Source organism: Chiloscyllium plagiosum, unplaced genomic scaffold (genome assembly GCF_037043375.1).
Source record: "Chiloscyllium plagiosum isolate Xiang-an unplaced genomic scaffold, Cpla_swu_hap1 HiC_scaffold_13, whole genome shotgun sequence".
Taxonomy (NCBI): Eukaryota; Metazoa; Chordata; class Chondrichthyes; order Orectolobiformes; family Hemiscylliidae; genus Chiloscyllium; species Chiloscyllium plagiosum.
This window is the reverse complement of record NW_028270151.1, coordinates 104,529,499-104,549,235: the sequence shown is the minus strand read 5'-3', so window position 1 is coordinate 104,549,235 and position 19,737 is coordinate 104,529,499.

The following is a 19,737-nucleotide window of genomic DNA, read 5'->3' as shown; positions in this document are numbered from 1 at the left end:
GCGTTAGTTAAGGAGTCCAAGAGAAAGAGGATCCGTCCAAGGACAGAATGAATTTGGCTGGAGCAACAGAACAAAAAGTGTACAATTAAACTGTGAGGTACAGTTTGTTGGCCAGCAACCATTGGAAAGGTTGGAGAGAATAAATATGCAGGGTCATTTGAGAGCGATGACCATAGTACAGATTAGATATACTGAGAAACTTAATTTATCCAGATATTGACTGGGTTACTGGTGGTGCAGGGTCATGAGGGGCCAGTATCCCTGGATTACATGGAGGAGAGCTCACTTCAGGAGTATGTGTCCAGCCCAAGAGAGCATGTACTGTTGGACCTGGTCCTTGGGAAAGAGATGCGACAAGTGGATCCAGTGTCAGTAGGGGAACGTTTTGGGGGGCAGCGATCATTTTATTGTAATGTTCAGGATGATGGTAGAGCATGTTGTGCAATAATTGAGAGTGAGAAACATTAGTTGACTGAGAGCAACTTTCGTAGGGGCAATAATAAAGCTGAGAACTTTTCAGCGAGGCCAATGAAATGGTAGCTTGAAATAGAGTGAACCAGGTCCAATGGAGCTGGGATTATTGAGGCGTGGCTGCAGTGTGACCATGACTGGGAATTGGATAATCAAAGGTTTTCCCCATTATCACAGGAAGGATAAATAGGCCAACACAGTAAAGTAGCATTGTGTGAAAGGATGGGATCAGTGATATTGTGATGCTAATCAATTCGCACACTGCTCCTCCCTGCCCTCTCCACTCATCCCTGCGTATTGATCCTATCAGATATTGGTAACCTTTGAAAACTTCAGAAAATAACAGTATAGAGGAGAATACTCTGTCCACTGTCTGCATTGGAAGATGTAATGTTATTTTTGAAGCCCTCGTTCTATCTCCCCGGGTACTATAGGACTTCAGCTGCTGATCCCGGCCCCTTTTTAAAATGGTTTGAGAATTCCTGCATCTACTCCGCTTTCATGCGTGACTCCCAGGTCCCTACGGTACTCTGGATTAAGTAACAGCTTTCCTCACCACTTCTCTAATATTTCCACCAATTGCATTAAATATTCACTGCTGGTAACTGAGCTGTCTGACAGGAGTAAGATGTTCTCTCCCTTTCTACCCAGGCTCCTGACAATATGTGCACCCCAATCGAATCTCCTCTCAGCATCCTCCATTCCAATCTTTCCCCATAACTGCACTTCCACTGTCACAGGGTGAAGAATCTCCTCTGTACTCTCTCCAGTCCAATTCCATCCTTTCTCTGTGATGGGGTGACCAGAACGGCACACAGTCCCCAAGCTGTGACTGAACTCAGTATTTATACAGTTCCTGCGTAAGCTTCCTGCTCTGAAATTCTGTATTTTGTCTGATGGAGGATATAATGCCATTTGTTACATTAACGAGATTATTGATGTTTCCATCTTCGTTCACTTATTTGCCCAGACAGACTATGCTCTCATTTATTGTACATTCCTCTCTATTGTCGATGTCCTCAAATGCCTTGTCTTGCAATTCTCTGGGTTGTTTACTCCATTCACCTGGAATCCAAGTAAGTCACATGCAGTTACAAGTCACTGCCTCAAACCGACACAGTCAGATGAACTGCTCACGATCTTCCTTGAACAAATCCAGACCGACTGTCCTAGAGTCCCTGGGACTTCCTCAGTGACCGTTTATTCACTGTCTCAGAATTCCAGCCTCGACCTATTCAATCAGTCCTTTGCTCCACATTAAACAAAGCTGCGGTGTAAGGCGTAGTCCAGGCCTCTGGCACCATTCCTGCATCCAGTGAGGATTGGATAATGTAGGTAACTATAAGGCAGGGGATTTTCCCCAGCTCCTTTTAACAGTCTGGAACATTGTATTGCCCCTTTTTAAGGATTTGAATCTCCTGTTTAATTCTCTGCTCCAAGCTCTTTACTCCCAATATTTCATGCTGCATCCCTATTTTGATTCAGACAGACAGAGGCCTCAACCATCTTATGATTTGGTCAAGTCTTATTTTAGTCGAGTTTCACGGAGGGTTTCTCTCCACAAGGTGAAGTGTATTTTGTCATGATACCATCCCCAATCTGCCTCATTAACTAACCTCCCTGCCCACGTGGTCTTCCTCTCATCTGACACTAACCCAATGATATTTCACTTCGTCATGACAACCGCCCGCTGCCTGGATATTCCAGAATGCACCGGCCTCACTGTTACAGGTGACATCTTTAAAAAGTCATTACACTCTTGGATTATCAATCCAAAACTGCCGTGGACATGGCAGAGGGGGTAAAACTGGGACCCCACTTTGTGGCCAAGCCGCTGAGGTCCTGGTGGATGACATGGTGCAGGAGAGGGACATTATCTTCCTCCAGGACTGGCAGGGGAGACCATGACACCAGATCCTGCCAGCTTGGTCCGAGGGGGACCCCTGGGTCAGTGAGGTGCCAGCCTTCTGGGTGAACGGCCAGCAGTGTAGGAAGGAGATCAGTGACCTTCTCCACTCCACCAGGGTAAGTGCCACCATCTGACGTGTGTGAACTCACCCTCATTCTCTGTGTTATTGCACCCACCTCCCACCAAGGGTCATGTTCCCCCACTCTCACTGAATGCAGCACCTCCTGTTGGTCTCTCTCTAACCTCTTCTCCATCCATCTTCCAAACTCTCCCCAATTCTCCCTGTGCTGCCTACTCACTCACTCAGGATACTTCGCCACCTTTTCCCCAGCTATATCAGCACTAACAGCTGTACCAACCACTTCCATTTCCCTAATCTTTCTTGGTAATTCCCACATTCCAGAAGGAAACATCCTGAAATAGGGCAGAAAGAGCCAAGTGAGATAGGGGTCTCCCAACATTCAGCTCCTCACCCCCTCACAGGGGAAGGATCCTGTCCCTAACAACCACGAGAGGCTGACTGACCGTGTCCAAGCTCCCGGACTGGGATCTGAGACTTCCCTTGTCTCACTGTGCTGGGCACCGTGACTGACTGTGGACAATGATATCAAGATTCCTGGGTTTATGTCTACGCTAAACACCAAGACAATACAGCAGATGGGTGAGCCTGGTAGCTCTGGCTGAGGGGTAACACTGCTAAAGGTGGGGTGAGGTAAGGCAATAATTTTGTGAGCATCCAAGTCAGCTCAAAGTGAATGTGTACAAACACGGAGTGAGCAGACCGGAGGGACAGGCCATGAGCTGAGTGTATGTCCCTGAGCACAGTGTATTGCAACTGCATTGAGAGTGTACATACCCGGAGTGAGCAACCCAGAGAGACAGACCATGAGCTGGCTGTGTGTCCCCGAGCACCGTGCCCTCGCAGCAGCATTAAGTATGTACAAACACGGAGTGAGCAGCCCAGAGGGATAGGCCATGAGCTGGGTGTGTGTCCCTGAGCACAGTGACCTTGCAGTTGCATTGCAATGAGAGTTGGCAGTGCACCCTGAGCTGCAGCATTGAAGTACAGAAGCGTGCTGTCAGTGGGTCGGAGATGAAATGGGATGGCATGGTGAGGCTGGCATGTGACAGATGCCATCGTTGGAGGGTGTGGAGTACATGCAGCTTCTGTCAGTGCCGTGTCCACCGAGACATTGATGTCTAAGATAGAAGGCCGTAGGAGCGTGGGGCGAGATGGAGTCACCAGTTACCAGCTCGGACTGTCACGTCCAATTCTCCATATTCCCCACAGGGGGAGGGAGGATATGAAACTGCAAGTTGTTGAGGAGAGATCCACTGAATGTGGCTGTTGATCATCAGTAATCATTCAGTCAACATCTTGACACTCCCGCACTCAAATCTTGTTTTAAAGAGCAGTCCAGCACAGGAACAGGCCCTTCATCCCAGCAAGCCCACGCTGACACATGATGCTGTTCTAAAGTTAAAAAGCAAGTTTTTGCTCCGACACCCACTATGTCATTCAGTTCCCTACTTACTCATATTTGTGCCAAGATCCCTCTTAAGCCTTGCTATATTAGCTTCTTCTCCTCTATCAGTGCATTCCTGGCACTTCCACATTCTGTCTGGAAAAGCAAAACAAAAGACTTGCCGATCATATCTCCTAAACTTTCTCCCTTTTACGTAAAACCTATGGTGCTGAGTAATTGATATTTCTACTCTGGGGAAAAAGCCTCTAACTGTCCTTTTATCTATGCCTCTGACAGTTTTGTAAATATCTATCAGGTAGCCCCAAAGCCAGTGATGTCCAATTGGAAACAAACCAAGTTTGTTCAATTTCTCCTTTTGGCTAATACCCTCCAAACCAGACAACATCCTGGTAAAACTTTTCCATACCCTCTCCAACACTTCCACATCGTTCTGCTGGTGTGGCAACCAGTACTGTACACAATATTCTAAATGTGCCCGAACTAAGTTTCTCTACAGCTGCAATATGACCTGCTAATTTTCATACTGCTCACTCCGATGCCTGTCTGCAAGTTTGCCGTCAGATTCTTGATCACCCTATCCACCCGTGTTGCCACTTTCAGGGAACTGAGGAGCTGTATACCGAGATCCATTCGAATGTTGATGCGGCCAGTAGTTTTTCCATCCACTTTATACTTCTCTCCTGCATTAGACCTTCTAAAACGCATCACGTCACAATTGTCCAGATAAAGTTACATCTGTGTTTTCTCTGTCCAGGTCTGCAGCTGACCTATATCCCGCTGTATTCTCTGGCAATCATCCTCACAATCTGCAACTCCGCCAAGTATTGGACAGCAGTATGATTCTGCTGCTGCTAATGGCCCATTGCACCTCATAGATGCATCATCACTTGTTGCTCAATCTGTTTTACGCCTGTCCCAGTAGAAACCCATATCATGGTGAGGTGGGTCTGCAAAATGTAAAGGTAGCCCTTGCTCCCCATAAGGACTGTGCAGTGACCATTCTTACCAATATATGAAATAGAGAGGTGTATCTGCAGCAGGCAGATCGGTGATGATGTGGTCAATGATATGTTCCCCTTTTACTGATTCCCCCATAACCTGCCGCAGAGCAGTCTAGCAGCTACAGGATTCAGCATCAATGCTGAGCACTGTATTGACTATATGCCAAGAACTGCCCCCTCAGCCTGGATATGTCCTGTAGTAGGACAGAACATACCAGAGAGGATGGTGAAGTTGCCAGTGACAGTCCTGTTCACAGAATCCTGCTTTACAGGCAATATCTGACTGTTTTTTGGTTAGTTTGTGGGAAATAAACAACAGGTCACTTTTACATTTTGTATAATGAAGTGTTAATATCACTTTGTTTCTTACATATTTTAAAATAACCCAAACATCAATATTTTTCAATTGAAAACAATTGAAGTGAACAATAATTGAAATAACAGAGCGCACACTTGACTATTACACAATTCAGTGACTATCATAAACAGCTGATTGATGTTCAGATGAATGAGCACACCATCTTGCAGGCAGCAAAGCGGTTGGAAATGACTTTGAGGAAAAGCCTGAATTCAGACACAGTGTTACTGACCCTCACTATGATCTCCAAAACACTGACCATCTCCAAACTCTGTCCAGAGTGCTTCTAAACTGGAGCTGAGCAGTTACTCACGCAATAGACTGGTTAGAGACATACCTGAACAATGGGGAGAGGTGTGTGGGGCAGACTGGTCAATGGACTAGCACATGGCGCAGTTCAACATTTGTAACGATGATCTATAAACAACCATGCCTTGCAAGTATATCGCTTCTGGTATGGCACCTAAACTCTGTAATTCTGCACCTTGGACCTGATCCTGAATGAAGGTATTATAAAGGTGATGGGCTCCTGCAGCACATGGCATCTTACATTGAATCCCTCATAAACCATATCCAGTGTCTGTTAGCCCCACAATGTCAGTATCCAAACAGAATTGTGCAGTTCCATTGATGGCCGGCATCATTCCCAGACCAACGTTCTTGTGTGTGACTTGAGCTGGAAATCTCTGTGTAAATGTTTGCAGCATTGTTCTAACCGTTAACAGCAAAGTCTCTTTACTGAAGGTTTATAATACCAACTTTTAGATGGTCCAATAAGCACAAAATCCACCCATGTATTCAGTTCACTTTTATAACAACAATATGATGAAAACAGTGCCCAACTCACAGTAAGGAGCACTGATATGATGAGTCTCATTACCGCACCCAAGACCAAATTATGATTAAGTACAAGGAATTTGAAGATATACATTTATTTTCCCTGTTATTAACATTGTGAACTCAGTCGACTCTCCTGCTCCTCAGCAGCTACATGAATGGCTGTGCTATTTTTTCAGAAACACACTTTTTGACTCTGATCTCCAGCATCTGCAGTCCTCACTTTCTCCCTGCTAATATTCACTCATAATCATTTTCATGGCAAAAATATCACTGCGTGTTTAAACGTTTTACAGTCAGATCTGGGTACATTTTGAATTGCTTCTGTCTATCTCAGAGCTCAGTAATATGGGATGTAAATGGCAGTGTCTGTGTGATGCTCAGTATGTAGGCCATGCCTCTGAGAGACTGACAGATTGTTTAAACAGCACATCCCTTCAGCTGTTTACAACAAATACGTTGCTGCCTAGACACTAACAGCCTGAGCTCTCAAAATCCAAAGCACAGTGTCCAACATTGGGCAGGTCTGGACAATATTTTCATTTTCATTTCTTCATGGAATATGATTGGGCCAGTATTTATTGTCCATCCCTTGTTGCCCTTGAGAAGGTGAGGGTGAGTTGCCACATTGAACCACTGCAGTCGATGTGCTGTAATTAGACTTGCAATACTTTGAGGATCTGACTAGAAACGTTGATGAGGATCGAGCTGTGGATGTGGTGTATATGGACTTCAGCAAGGCATTTGATAAGGTTCCCCATGGTAGGCTCATTCAGAAGGTCAGGAGGATTGGGATATGGGGAACTTAGCTGTCTGGATACAGAATTAGCTGTCCAACAGAAGACAACGAGTGGTAGTAGAAGTAAAATATTCTGCCTGGAAGTGAGTGGCTGTTCCACAGGGCTCTGTCCTTGGCCCTCTACTGTTTGTAATTTTTATTAAAGACTTGGGTGAGGGGATTGAAGAATGGGTCAGCAAGATTGCAGATGACGCAAAGGTTGCAGGTGTCGTTAACAGTATAGAGGGCTGTTGTAGGCTGCAGCGGGACATTGACAGGATGCAGAGATGGGATGAGAGGTGGCAGATGGTCTTCAACCTGGATAAATGCGAGGTGGTGCATTTTGGAAGTTTGAATTTGAAAGCTGAGTACAGGATTAAAGATAGGATTCTTGGCAGTGTGGAGGAACAGAGGGATCTTGGGGTGCAGGTACATAGATCCCTTAAAATGGCCACCCAGGTGAACAGGTTGTTAAGAAAGCACATGGTGTTTTGGCTTTCATTAACGGGGGATTGAGTTTAAGAGTCGTGAGATCTTGTTGCAGCTCTATAAAACTTGGTTAGACCGCACTTGGCATATTGCACTTGGCATCTGGTCGCCCTATTATAGGAAAGATGTGGATGCTTTGGAGAGGGTTCAGAGGTTTACCAGGATGCTGCCTGGACTGGAGGACTTATCTTATGAAGAGAGATTGACTGAGCTCGGACTCCTCCTTTCATGGGAGAAAAGCAGGAGGAGAGGGGACCTAATTGAAGTATACAAGATAATGAGAGGCATAGATAGAGACGATAGCCAGAGACTATTTCAAAGGGCAGAAATGGCTAATACGAGGGGTCATAGTTTTAAGCTGGTTGGAGGAAAGTATAGAGGGGATGTCAGAGGCGGGTTCTTTACACAGAGAGTTGTGAGAGCATGGAATGCGGTGCCAGCAGCAGTTGTGGAAGCAAGGTCGTTCGGGACATTTAAGACACTGCTGGACATGCATATGGTCACAGAAATTTGAGGATCAATGGTCGGCACAACATTCTGGGTTGAAGGGCTTGTTCTGTGCTGTAGTGTTCTATGTTCTATGTTCTAATACCATTAGAGGGGGACCTTGAAATAGTGACACTGAAGGAATGGCAATATATTTCCCAATCAGGATGGTGGTTGGCTTGGAACGGTAAGCGAAGATGATGATAATCCCATGTGTCTGTTTCCCTTGTCCTTCTTGACAGTCATGGGTTCAGAGGTACGTTGTAAGAAGCCTTGTTAAATTTCTGCAGAGCACCGTGCAGATGGCAGGTATTGATGCTCCTGAGTGTCAGTGGTTGAGGGGTGAAGCTGCATTCACAGGGAAAATGGGGAGGGGGTGGGTATTTCATCGCACACACATTCAATGTGTGTCTTATAGATGGTGTACAGGCTTTTGGAAATCATGAGGAATGTTATTTCTGCAGGATTCCTAGCCCTTGAGATATTCTTGTAGCCAATTAATTTATATACGTCAAAGTGTGACACTGAAAAAGCAGAACAGGTCAGGCAGCATCTGAGGTACAGGAGAGTCGACGTTTTAGCATAAGGCCTTTTCAGGAATGGGTAATGAAAGTATACGGTCAGTCCAGTTCTGGTTAACGGTAATCCGCAGGATATTGGTCGTTGGGAGTTCAGTGATGGTGGTGACATTGAACGTTAGAGGATATGATTCCATTTTCAATTATTAGAGGTAGTCGTTGTCTGGCATGTGTGCAATGGGAATTGTACTTTTCACTGTTAAACACACATCTTCATATTTCCAAGTCCTTGTTGCATTTGGATAAGGATTGCTTCAGTATCAGAATAAATCCCTAATAGTGGTGAATATTGTCCAATCATTAGCAAACAATCCTAGTTGTAACTTCACTTGAGTAGGGATGGTCATTTATGAAGTAGCTGAAAATTATTGGGCCTAGGGCAGAGAGCACTTTTACAGCTTACTGATGCTGTCCCTCTCTCTGAGCGAGGAAGCTGGCTTCTAGTTCCACCTGCTCCAAAGGTGTTTAACAACATATCTGAACAGAATAATATTACAATACCTACCACATGGAGCTGAGTGATGACTTGGTTAGTTGGACAGCTGGTTTGTAATGCAGATTAATACTAACAGTGTGGGTTCAATTCCTGCACTAAGTGAGGTGCATGATAAGGGCTGTCCTACTCAAGCTCTCCCTCACTTGAAGCATGATGACTGTCCAGTTAATCTACCATCAGTCGTCTCTGTCTAACGAGAGAGCAGCCCAATCATCCTGTCGGGGTATGGTGCCCTACCTTTCCATTTCAGATCTACAGGCTTAACCAGAAACCCCTCCCTTGGGGAACTGCGGCAGAGCTGAGATGGTTGCTCTCCACCAACCCCAGCCACCTTCCTTTGTACCAGGTATAACTTCTGACAATGCAGACGATTCCTATTTGCTCCAGGTTTGCCGTTAATCCTGGATACGACATTTGGTCAAATGCAGTTTGATCATGTTAAAAGTGAAGTCACTATCACCTCACCTCTCGAATTCAGCTGTATGTTTTCTTGGTGTAAATCGTTTAGCTGAAGACTGCCATCTGGAGGAGACTAAAGTTGGTCCTCCCATCGATATTTCTGTCTGAACATTGTTGTGAAAGTTTCAGCCTTAGCTTTTCTATTATTGTGCTGGGCTCTTCAATCTTTAAGGAAGGTGGTATTTGTGGATCCTCCTCCTCCGGTGAGTTGTGTGATTGTCCACCACCACTCACCCAGACTGTATATGCGAGGATTGCAGAGATGAGTCCTGATTCATTGGATAGATCTGTGTATCATTTTCTATTTATACCTTGTGGTGAGTAAGTGGCCCGATTTAGTAACTTCATCTCATTCTGAGGTTTATTTGGTGATACTATAGGCAGGCCCTCCTGTATTCTCCATTTAACAGGGCTGGATCCCTGGCTTGATGGTCAGGATAAAGTGGAGCATACACCAGGCAGTGATAGTGAAACTTATGCTGGAGTACAATTCTGCTGCTGTTGGTAATGACCCGAACCACCTCACACAGGCAAATGCAAAGTTCCAAAATCTATTGGAGATCTGCGCTGTTTAGCACGGTGATAGTATCACAAATGCACAGGGAGTCTTCACGATGTAAAAGTGGAACTTTGTCTCCAGAAATACTGTGTGTGGTAGTTCGCCGTTCCCAATACGGTCATCGAACAATGTGTCTGCAGCCGGTAGGTTGGTGAAGATGAGGTCAAGGATGTTTCTCCCTGACCCGGTGCAGACGTAGTGAAGCAGCTATGTCCTTTTGGACCCGACCACCTCGATCAGAAATGCTTCTGCTGAGACCCATTTGGTGGTCATTTTGAAATGGCCCACCCAGTATACATTCTTCAGCTCTGTCACACTCTCAGTGCTTCCTCCAAGTGGCGTTCAATGTAGAGGGACACTGATCCACCAGCTGAGAAGGGATGTCAGCAGGAGGTTTCCATATCAGTGTTTGATCTGACACCATGAGGCTGAGGGAGGGGAGGCAGCAGGAGGTTTCCGTGTCAGTGTTTGATCTGACACCGTGAGGTTGAGGGAGGGGAGTCAGCAGGAGGTTTCTGTGTCAGTGTTTGATCTGACACCATGAGGCTGAGGGAGGGGAGTCAGCAGGAGGTTTCCGTGTCAGTGTTTGATCTGACACCGTGAGGCTGAGGGAGGGGAGTCAGCAGGAGGTTTCTGTGTCAGTGTTTGATCTGACACCATGAGGCTGAGGGAGGGGAGTCAGCAGGAGGTTTCCGTGTCAGTGTTAGATCTGACACCGTGAGGCGGAGGGAGTGGAGTCAGCAGGAGGTTTCCGTGTCAGTGTTTGATCTGACACCGTGAGGCTGAAAGAGGTGAATCAGCAGGAGGTTTCCGTGTCAGGCTCCATTAGGTTTTATCATGTCACATTGTTGCTTGAGCAGTCTGGAAAAAATTTCTCTCAATTCTGGCATAAGCTCCAAGAAATTAGGAAGGAGGAGTTTTCACGGTCTACAGGGTCTTTTATTTTTATTACTGTCAGCAGAAGCGCCTCTCCTGTGGGTGCGACACTGACTCTGGCTCTCGTGATTGGACACTCCAAGGTCTCACTCCTTCAATTAGTCTCTGTCTCTTGTCTGTCCATTCATCTAGCATCTATCACTGTAAATATCTGCAGAACCGTCCTCCTCACTATCTCTTTAAACTCCTCCAAACTCTATACCCCTCCCTAACTGTAACGTCTTCCAAACCCTACACCCCTCACTATCTCACTAAACACCTCCAAACCCTACACCCCTCCCAGTCTCTCTAGTCTACTCCAGCCTCAAACCCCTCCTATCCTTGTAACCTCCTCCAAACCCTACCCTATCCCCATCTCTAAACTCCTCCAAATGCTATACCTCCCTATCTCTGTAACTTCCTCCAAACCCTCCCTATCTCTCTGTATACCTCCAAACCCGACATTCTTCCCTATCTCTCTCACCTACTCCAGCCACATAACATTCCCTCTCTCTGCAAACTCGTCCAAACCCAGATCCTTCCTTATCTCTATAACCTCATCCAAACCCTACTCCTCTCTCTAGCTCTCTCACCTACTCCAGCCCCATAACACTCCCTATCTCTGCAAAGTCCTCCAAACCCAGATCCTTCCTTATCTCTCTAACCTCATCCAAACCCTATCCTCTCCCTAGCTCTCTCACCTCCTCCAAACCCAGATCCCTCCCTATCTCTCTAACCTCCTCCAAACCCTATATCCCTCCCTATCTCTCACCTACTCCAGCCCCCATAACACTCCCTATCTCTGCAAAGTCCTCCAAACCCATATCCTTCCTTATCTCTGTAAAATCGTCCGAAACCTACTCCACTCCCTAGCTCTCTTATCTCTTCCAAACAAAGGTCCCTCCCTATTTCTCTGACCTCCTCCAAAACCTTCACCCGTCCCTATATCTCTGACATCCTCCAAATCCTACACCCATCCCTGTCTCTCTAAACTCCTCTAAATCCGACATCCCTCCCTACCTCTCTAACCTAGTCGTAACCCTACACCCTCCCTATCTCTCCAATACTTCACCGCTCTCTATCGCTGTAACCTACTCTAAACCCAGATCCCTCCCTATCTCTCTAATCACCTCCAAAGCCTACACACCTTCCTATCTCTCTAACCTCCTTCAAATCCAACACTGCTCTCCATCTCTCTAATATTTTCCAAAACTCATTCACCTCTCCCCAACTCTGCAACCTTCTCCAAACTTAGATCCCTCCTTATCTCTCTAACCACGTCCAAATTTTGCATACCTCGTTAACTCTCTCACTACCTCCAAACCCTACATCCCTCCTTATCTCTCTAACCTCCTCCATCATCTACATATCTCCCTTTATCTGTGACTTACTTCAGCCCCATAACCCACATATCTCTCTAAGCTGCTCTCAAATATACACTTTCTCTGTAACCTTGTCCAGCCACTCCCGTTCTCGACCTTTGTAAATCTCTCCCAATCATGAGACTTTCATGATCTCTGTAACCTCCTCCAGCATTTCCATACCGCCCCATTTTTCTGGCATTCTCTAGTACCTCTATCTTTTATTATGTATATAACCTCCATAAACATGTTTAGTTTAGTGAGGGAAAGGGATAGGTACATGCCACAGGGCAAGAGTTATCAATGGAGGAAGAGCAATTGTAACGTGATTAAGCAGGACTTATGATGCATAGAATGGGGTAGAAAAATGCGGGGAATGGGGATAATCGATATGTGAAGCTGTTTTTAAGAGCAGACATCGCGTGTCCTTAAAGAGCATACCCCTATCAGGCAGGGAGGAAGTGATAATGTAAGGGAACCGTGGTTTACTACATAAATTACATCTGTTGTTAAGAAGAACAAGGATGCTTATGTGACGATGAGGCGATGGAGGATTACAGATTAGCTACGAAGGATTTAAAGAGAGAGTTAAGAATAGCAAACAGAGGACATGTGTAGTCTTTATCAGATCGAAAGAGGGAGAATCCTAAATCTTTGTATAGGTACGTTAGGAAAACAGGGATAACTAGGGTATGGATAGAGCCAGTCAAAGACAGAAGTGGGAAGTTGAGTGTGGATTCTGTGGAGATCGGAGAGGTGCTAAACGAACATTTCTCATTGGTTTTCACTGAAGGAAAGGATAATATTATGGAGAAGAATGAGATGCGAGATATTTGACGAGAAAGGATCGAGGTTGGTAAGGAAGATGCGTTATCAATTCGAGAAGGAGTGAAAGTGAAAATGTCCCCTGAGCCGAATGGGATTTATTCGAGCATTCTCTGGGGCGCTAGGGAGGAGTTGCTGAAGCCTTTGACTTTGATATTTGAGTCTTCATTGTCTACAGGTTTAGTACCAGAGGAGTAGAGGATTGCGAATGTTTGCCCATGTTCAAGAACGACAGTACCGATGACACAGGCAATTACAGACCAGTTGGCCGAATGTGTGTGTAGGAAGTTTTTTGGAGAGGATTATAAGAGATAGGATTTATAATCCTTGAGCAAGCAACAATTTGATTGCAAATAGTCAACATGGTCATGTCTCTCAAAACTCATTGAGGTTTTGAGAAGGTGGCCAAGCATGTGTAAGAGGGTAAGGCAGTTAATGTGGTGTACATGGACCTCAGTAAAGCCTTTGATAAGGTTCCACATGGTAGGCTGACGGAGAAAATGCAGAGGCGTGGAATTGAGGGTGATTTAGCAGTTTGGATTAGAAACCGGTTTTCTATAAAAAGCAGCGAAGGTGGTTGATGGAACATATTCGGCATGAAGTCCGGTAACTATGGTGAGCCACAAGGATCTGTTTTGGGACCACTAGTGTCATTTTTAAAAATGACTTAGATGCAGGCATAGGTGGATGGGTTAGTAAGTCTAAAGATGACACTAAAATCGGAGGGGTAGTGAACAGTGTGGAAATATTTTGCGGGTTGAAGGGACACTTGGTCAAACTGCAGAATTGGGCTGACAGGTGGCAAGTGGAGTTTCAATGCAGCTAACTATGAGGTGATTCCTTTTGGGAAGAATACCAGGAAGGCAGAATACTTGATCAATGGAAAGATTCTTGGTAATGTGAATGTGCAGATGGATCTTGGTTTCCATGTACATAGATCCCTGAAAGTTGCTACCTAGGTTGATAATACTGTTAAGAAGTCAAACGGTGTGTTAGGTTTTATTGGTAGAGGTATTGAGTTCTGGAGCCGTAATGTCATGCTGCAACTATGCAAAATGCTAGCGCGGCCACACTTGGCATATTGTGTGCAGTTCCAGTGGCCCCATTGGAAGGAATGGAAGCATTGGAAAAGGTGCAGTGGAGATTTACCAGGATGATGCCTGGTCTGGAGGGAAGGTCTTATAAGGAAAGACTGAGAAACTTGGGTCTGTTCCCACTGGAGAGAAGAAGGCTAAAAAGCGCGGCCACACTTGGCATATTGTGTGCAGTTCCAGTCGCCCCATTGGAAGGAATGGAAGCATTGGAAAAGGTGCAGTGGAGATTTACCAGGATGATGCCTGGTCTGGAGGGAAGGTCTTATAAGGAAAGACTGAGAAACTTGGGTCTGTTCCCACTGGAGAGAAGAAGGCTAAGAGGGGATTTGATAGAGGCATACAATGTGATCAGAAGATTAGATAGGGTAGACAGTTAAAGCCTTTTTCATCAGATGATGACATCAGCTTGTACGAAGCTACAAATTGAGGGATGACAGGTTTAAGACTGATGTCAGGGGCAGGTTCGTTACTCAGAGAGTGGTAAGAGCATGGAATGCCTTGCCTGCCAATGCACTTAACTCAGCCACGTTCGGGGGAATTATACAATCCTTGGATAAGCACATGGATTATGATGGAACAGTGTCGGGGGATTGGCTTAGATTCGCTCACAGGTCAGTGCAACATCAAGGGCAAAAGGGCATGTTCTGTGCTGTATTATTCTATGTTCTATAAACCCTTACATCCTCCTCACTTCAGTAACTTCACGCAGTCACTACAGCCCTCTTCATCTCTGTACCTCCTCCACCCACTTCATTCTTCTCTATCTACGTAAATTCATCCAGCCTCTCGACCCCTCCCCACCTCTGTGAACTTCATTCATCATTGATGGTCTTCCTGACCTCTGTCTCCTCCTCCAGCCTCTCCACACCTCTCTATCGCTGACATCCTCCAACATCTAAACCTATTCTTATCTGCATAACCTCCACCAACACATACATCTTCCAGCCCTCCAACCCTACTGATCTCTGTAATCTACTGCAGTATCTTCAGTCCTTCCTATCAGTGTGGCTTCTTTAATCACGTATATCCTTCCACATCTCTGGACCCACTCTAACAATTAGATACTACCCTCTCGCTATAAACTTCACAAGTTCCTCCATTCCTCCCTGCCTTTGGAAACACTTACAGCCCCTACAGCCTTCTCTAATTTTGTAAAGTCTTCCAGCACATACACCCGTCCGTATTTCGGTAATCTCTCTGTTCTATTGCAGCTTCCGCACAACTGTAACACCCTCCTGAACCTATACCTCAATGTCACTGTAACTTTATCTTACCTGGAGCTCCTCCAAATCTTAGTGAACTTTTCACTGTATTCTTTGACATGCATCCGCAACCTTTGAGATGGCTAATATTAAATAATCTGAGACCCATGGAGGGATATAATTTCACATCATCTTAGTCCCAGATAAGTTGCCCCTTATCCTGAGATCCTGTCATCATGTTTTGGATTCTCAGACCCACAGAAATATTTTCTCAGCATCGGCCCTATAAAGCTCTTTCTACTCAGAAGCTTTTGCTCCTCAAACAAATCACTTCTCCGTTTCCTGAGACTCAAAAATATCGATTAAATCTATTCACAAATGTAGCAAGGGACACTCAGATGCAAAACAGTGAAACATTTGTGTATTATTCACTGACAGGTATCAGACATTGCTGGGTGGGCCATCATTTATTGCACATATACTGTTGTTCTGGACAAGGTGGTTGTGTGCTGCCTATGCAGCAGGGCCACCCACAATAATGTTAGGGAATGAAAGGCGGGATATTCATCAAGTGACACCCGCGAGACTGAGATATATCCAGTCAGGATGGTCATTGACTTCATGTACAACTTGCAGGGTTAGTATTTCCGTAGATCTGTTGCCCTTACTAGTTCAGATTATGAAGGCTCGAAAGGTGCTGTCGAATGGACTTTGCTAAATGTCTGCAATGTATCTTGTAGCTGGTGCACACTGCCTCCATTGAGAGTTGATGGTGGAAGTAGTGAATGTTGTGGATGTTGTGGCAATCGAGCTGGACTACATATGTACCCTTTGATATACATTGGCAGCATAGCTGTTCTAGATATGGTCTTAGCTACATTTTGGCAACACGACCTCAATTTGTTACAATCAGTGACTCAATGTAATTTAATTGAACAATTATCTGCTGAAATTAGTTTGTAATTGGCTGCATGATCGCCAAGCCATTGCAATGTGGAACACAATACGATCAGGACAGGATGAGGTTGTTGAAACCTTTGCGCCTGATCCACAATTTAAGGAGATTATAACTGATTTTTCTTTAACTCCTTTTATGTCTTTGGCCCAAATCTGTCACGACCCTTCCTTCGCAAAAGGGTTTCTCTCTCAGATATTCAGGTGTAAACAAAGAACGAAACAATACCAACCAAAAGAGGTAGCAAGATGGGTGATGAGTGGATAACCTGAAATGTGTCAACTCAGTGTTGACGACAGAAGGCTGCAGAGGGATAATTTGAATGATGGGGTAATGTCGTTCACTCATTGCCTTTGCTTCTGTTGTGAATAGTTTCTTCGACAAAGACAGTTCTTCAGCTTTTCAAAGTAAGAAATATATTGCGTTTTGCATGCGTCAAGGAGGTTTCATAGTAAAAGTGGGAAATGCGGTGGAGGTAAGAATGTTCATTTGAAGGGCCAGTGAGGTCACTATGGGCCTCCTTCACTCGAACAAAACCATAATTATGAATGTACTCGGATGGATTCAGTATTCATGAAAAGACAGGAAACAGAGTGAAGAATTTACAGTTAATTTTTGGGTGGAAATGTGTGCTGTGAGGAAGATGTAAATATTTATGAAAATTGAACGAGCCTCCACATGGGCAGGGTCATTGCAAATGACATATGATGCAGAAACGCGAAATTATCCACTTTATTGGAGAAATTAATAGACATTATATTTCATAAATTGTAAAAGGTTGAAAAGTACAGATATAAATAAAACCCAAAGTGTCCTTGTCTATACGCTGCTGATGTCTAACTTACAGGTGCAGCAGGCTATTTGGAAAGACAGTGGAATGAGAACCTTTATTGTCAGAGGATGTCAGCACAAGGGGAGGGACGTCTTGCTTCAGCTGGAGAGGAACTTGGCCAGACTGCACCTGGAGGACTCTTTGCAGTTTTGTTTCTTTCTCTCAGTAAATACTTTATTGCCATAGAGAGAAGAAAAGGAAGGTTCAATAGGCTTCTAACAAGGACAATGTTATCAGAGGTCCATAAGAAACTTGGCCTGTGTTCCCTGGTGTTTCAAGGAATGAAAATTATTTTCATTGGAAGTTACAGAATACTGATTAGATTCCTACTTCTAACTAATTTCTGACTATTCGTGTACCATTTATAAATTCAGTTGTAGTCCGAACTGTATCTCACTCCAATGGGAGACAGATTGTTGTTCTCACAAACACAGGAGTAGTAGCAGACTGGATACCACAAGGCAGAGGGACAGCAATATGCCCAGCAGATCTCCGAGTATGTTCTGCCTTTCTGTTCAATGATGTTTGTTCTGATATTTCTCAACTCCACTTTCCTGCATTTTCCCCTGCTCCTATGATTCACTGACTAAATATTCCTCTTCTTGCCCAGTAGTTTTGATGGGCTGAATGACTTCCCCATATTCCTGTGAACCCAGGTTGAGGTACTGAATGAGCTTTTATTTCTTTTTCTAGGGAAATGCGTAGTGTCTATTACGTGAATGTTACCTAGACTTTAACAGCACTAGTTTGAATGTTGCCTGTGTCTTGTTGCTCATGGACACAGATGGCTTCAGAATCTGAGTGCTGAAATTTTTATCTGAACATTGTGTAGTCTTCAGTGCATATCCCCACTTCGGATCGGTGTGAACTCAATTGGCTGAATGGCCTGCTTCCACACTGCAAGAATTCCCCGCTGACCAACTGTAGATGCCTGGGCTGAGGGAGATACCCTGAGAATCTCCTGCAGAGATACGCCATGGCTGAGATGATTGATGCCTACCGCTAATAATCACCTTCCCTTGTGCCATAAATAACTCCGAGCAGTGGAGAGGTCACAATCGATTCTCATCCATGCGATTTTGCTCAGGTTCCTTGATGCCTTCCTCAGTCTAATACTGCCTTGAGTAAAGGGTCAGTCCCTCTTACTTGAACGCCTATGTTCCCTCTTTTGTTCATATCAACAGGTCATGGTGTAGAAGCAGAGAATGGTTTCTTCAAACAGAAGGAAGTGATTGTCAGGATTTTTCTTACACAGAGAGTTAAGGGAGCTAGATCACTAATAGGGACGAGTGGTGTCCTGCAGGGATCGGTTGTGGGACCACTGCTCATTGTGATTTTCATAAATGACTTTGATGAGGAAATGGTGGTTTAGTAAGTTTGCCAATGATGCGAAGATTTGTGGAGTGGTACATAGTGTGGAGGGCTGTTGTCGGTTGCAATGATGCATTCACAGGGTGCAGAACTGGGCTGAGAACTGGCAGATGGATTTCAACCTGGAAAAGTGTGAAGTGATTCTGTTTGCAAGCTCGAATGTGAATGCAGAATACAGGGTTAAAGTCGGGATGGTTGGTAGTGTGGAGGAACAGATGTATCTTGAGGTCCTTGTCTATAGATTCCTTAAGTTTGCTACCCAAACTGTGATAGAGTTGTTAAGAAGGCATTTCGTACTTTAGTTTCGATTAGCAGGGGATTGAGTTTAAGAGCCATGAGGTAATGCTGCAGCTTTATAGCGCTTTGGCCAGACCACACTTGGAATATTGTGTTCAGTTCTGGTCACTTCATTCTAGGAAGGATAAGGAAACTTTAGAAAGGGTGCAGAGGGAACTTACCAGGATGCCGAATGGACTGGAGATCAGGTCTTATGAAGAAAGGTTGAGGGAGCTATGGCCTTTCTAATTGGAGTGAAGTCGGATGAGAGGTGATTGGATACAGGTGTACAAGATGATGAGAGGCATAGATAGAGTGAATAGCCCCCAGAGACATTCCTCCCCCAGCAGAAATATCTATAACGAGGGAAGGAGGGTACATAATTTTAAGGTGATTGGAGGAAGGTTTTGGGGAGATGTCAGAGTTCGAATCTTTACACAGAGATTTTTGGTGCATTCGTGTTGGTGCATTAAAGATAATACACGAAAGTATGTCGATGAGTCTGATCTTAGAGGCGGAGAAAAGATCAGCACAACCTCGAGGACCGAAGGGTCTGTATTGTGCTGTTCTGTCCTATATTCTCTGATCTACAAAAGTATTTAAAGAGGCTTTAGATCGATTTTGACCAGTCAGGTAGTTGACTGCTATGAAGAATTAGGCATGAAAGACGACTTGAGACCAGGAGAAGATCAGCCATGATCTTACTGAAGGGCAAGGCAATCTTGAGGGGTGGGGATAGGGAGCGAACGACTTGCTTTTGTTTCTATGTTCTCACATTCTATTATTTTGAAAGTTGCAGGTTGTTATTTTCCTGGAAGTTTTGTTATTGAATGATACAGTCAGGGAGTCCAAAGGAGTTTCTGAGCCATCTCTGGGTGATGTGCCCGAGCTGTATTCACAGTAAACCTGGTTCGATAAGTGACCAACAAACGGAGCACATTTTGCAGAATGGGGAATCTCTGTAAAGAGAGATGAGGGGCCTCTTTGATACCCAGCCT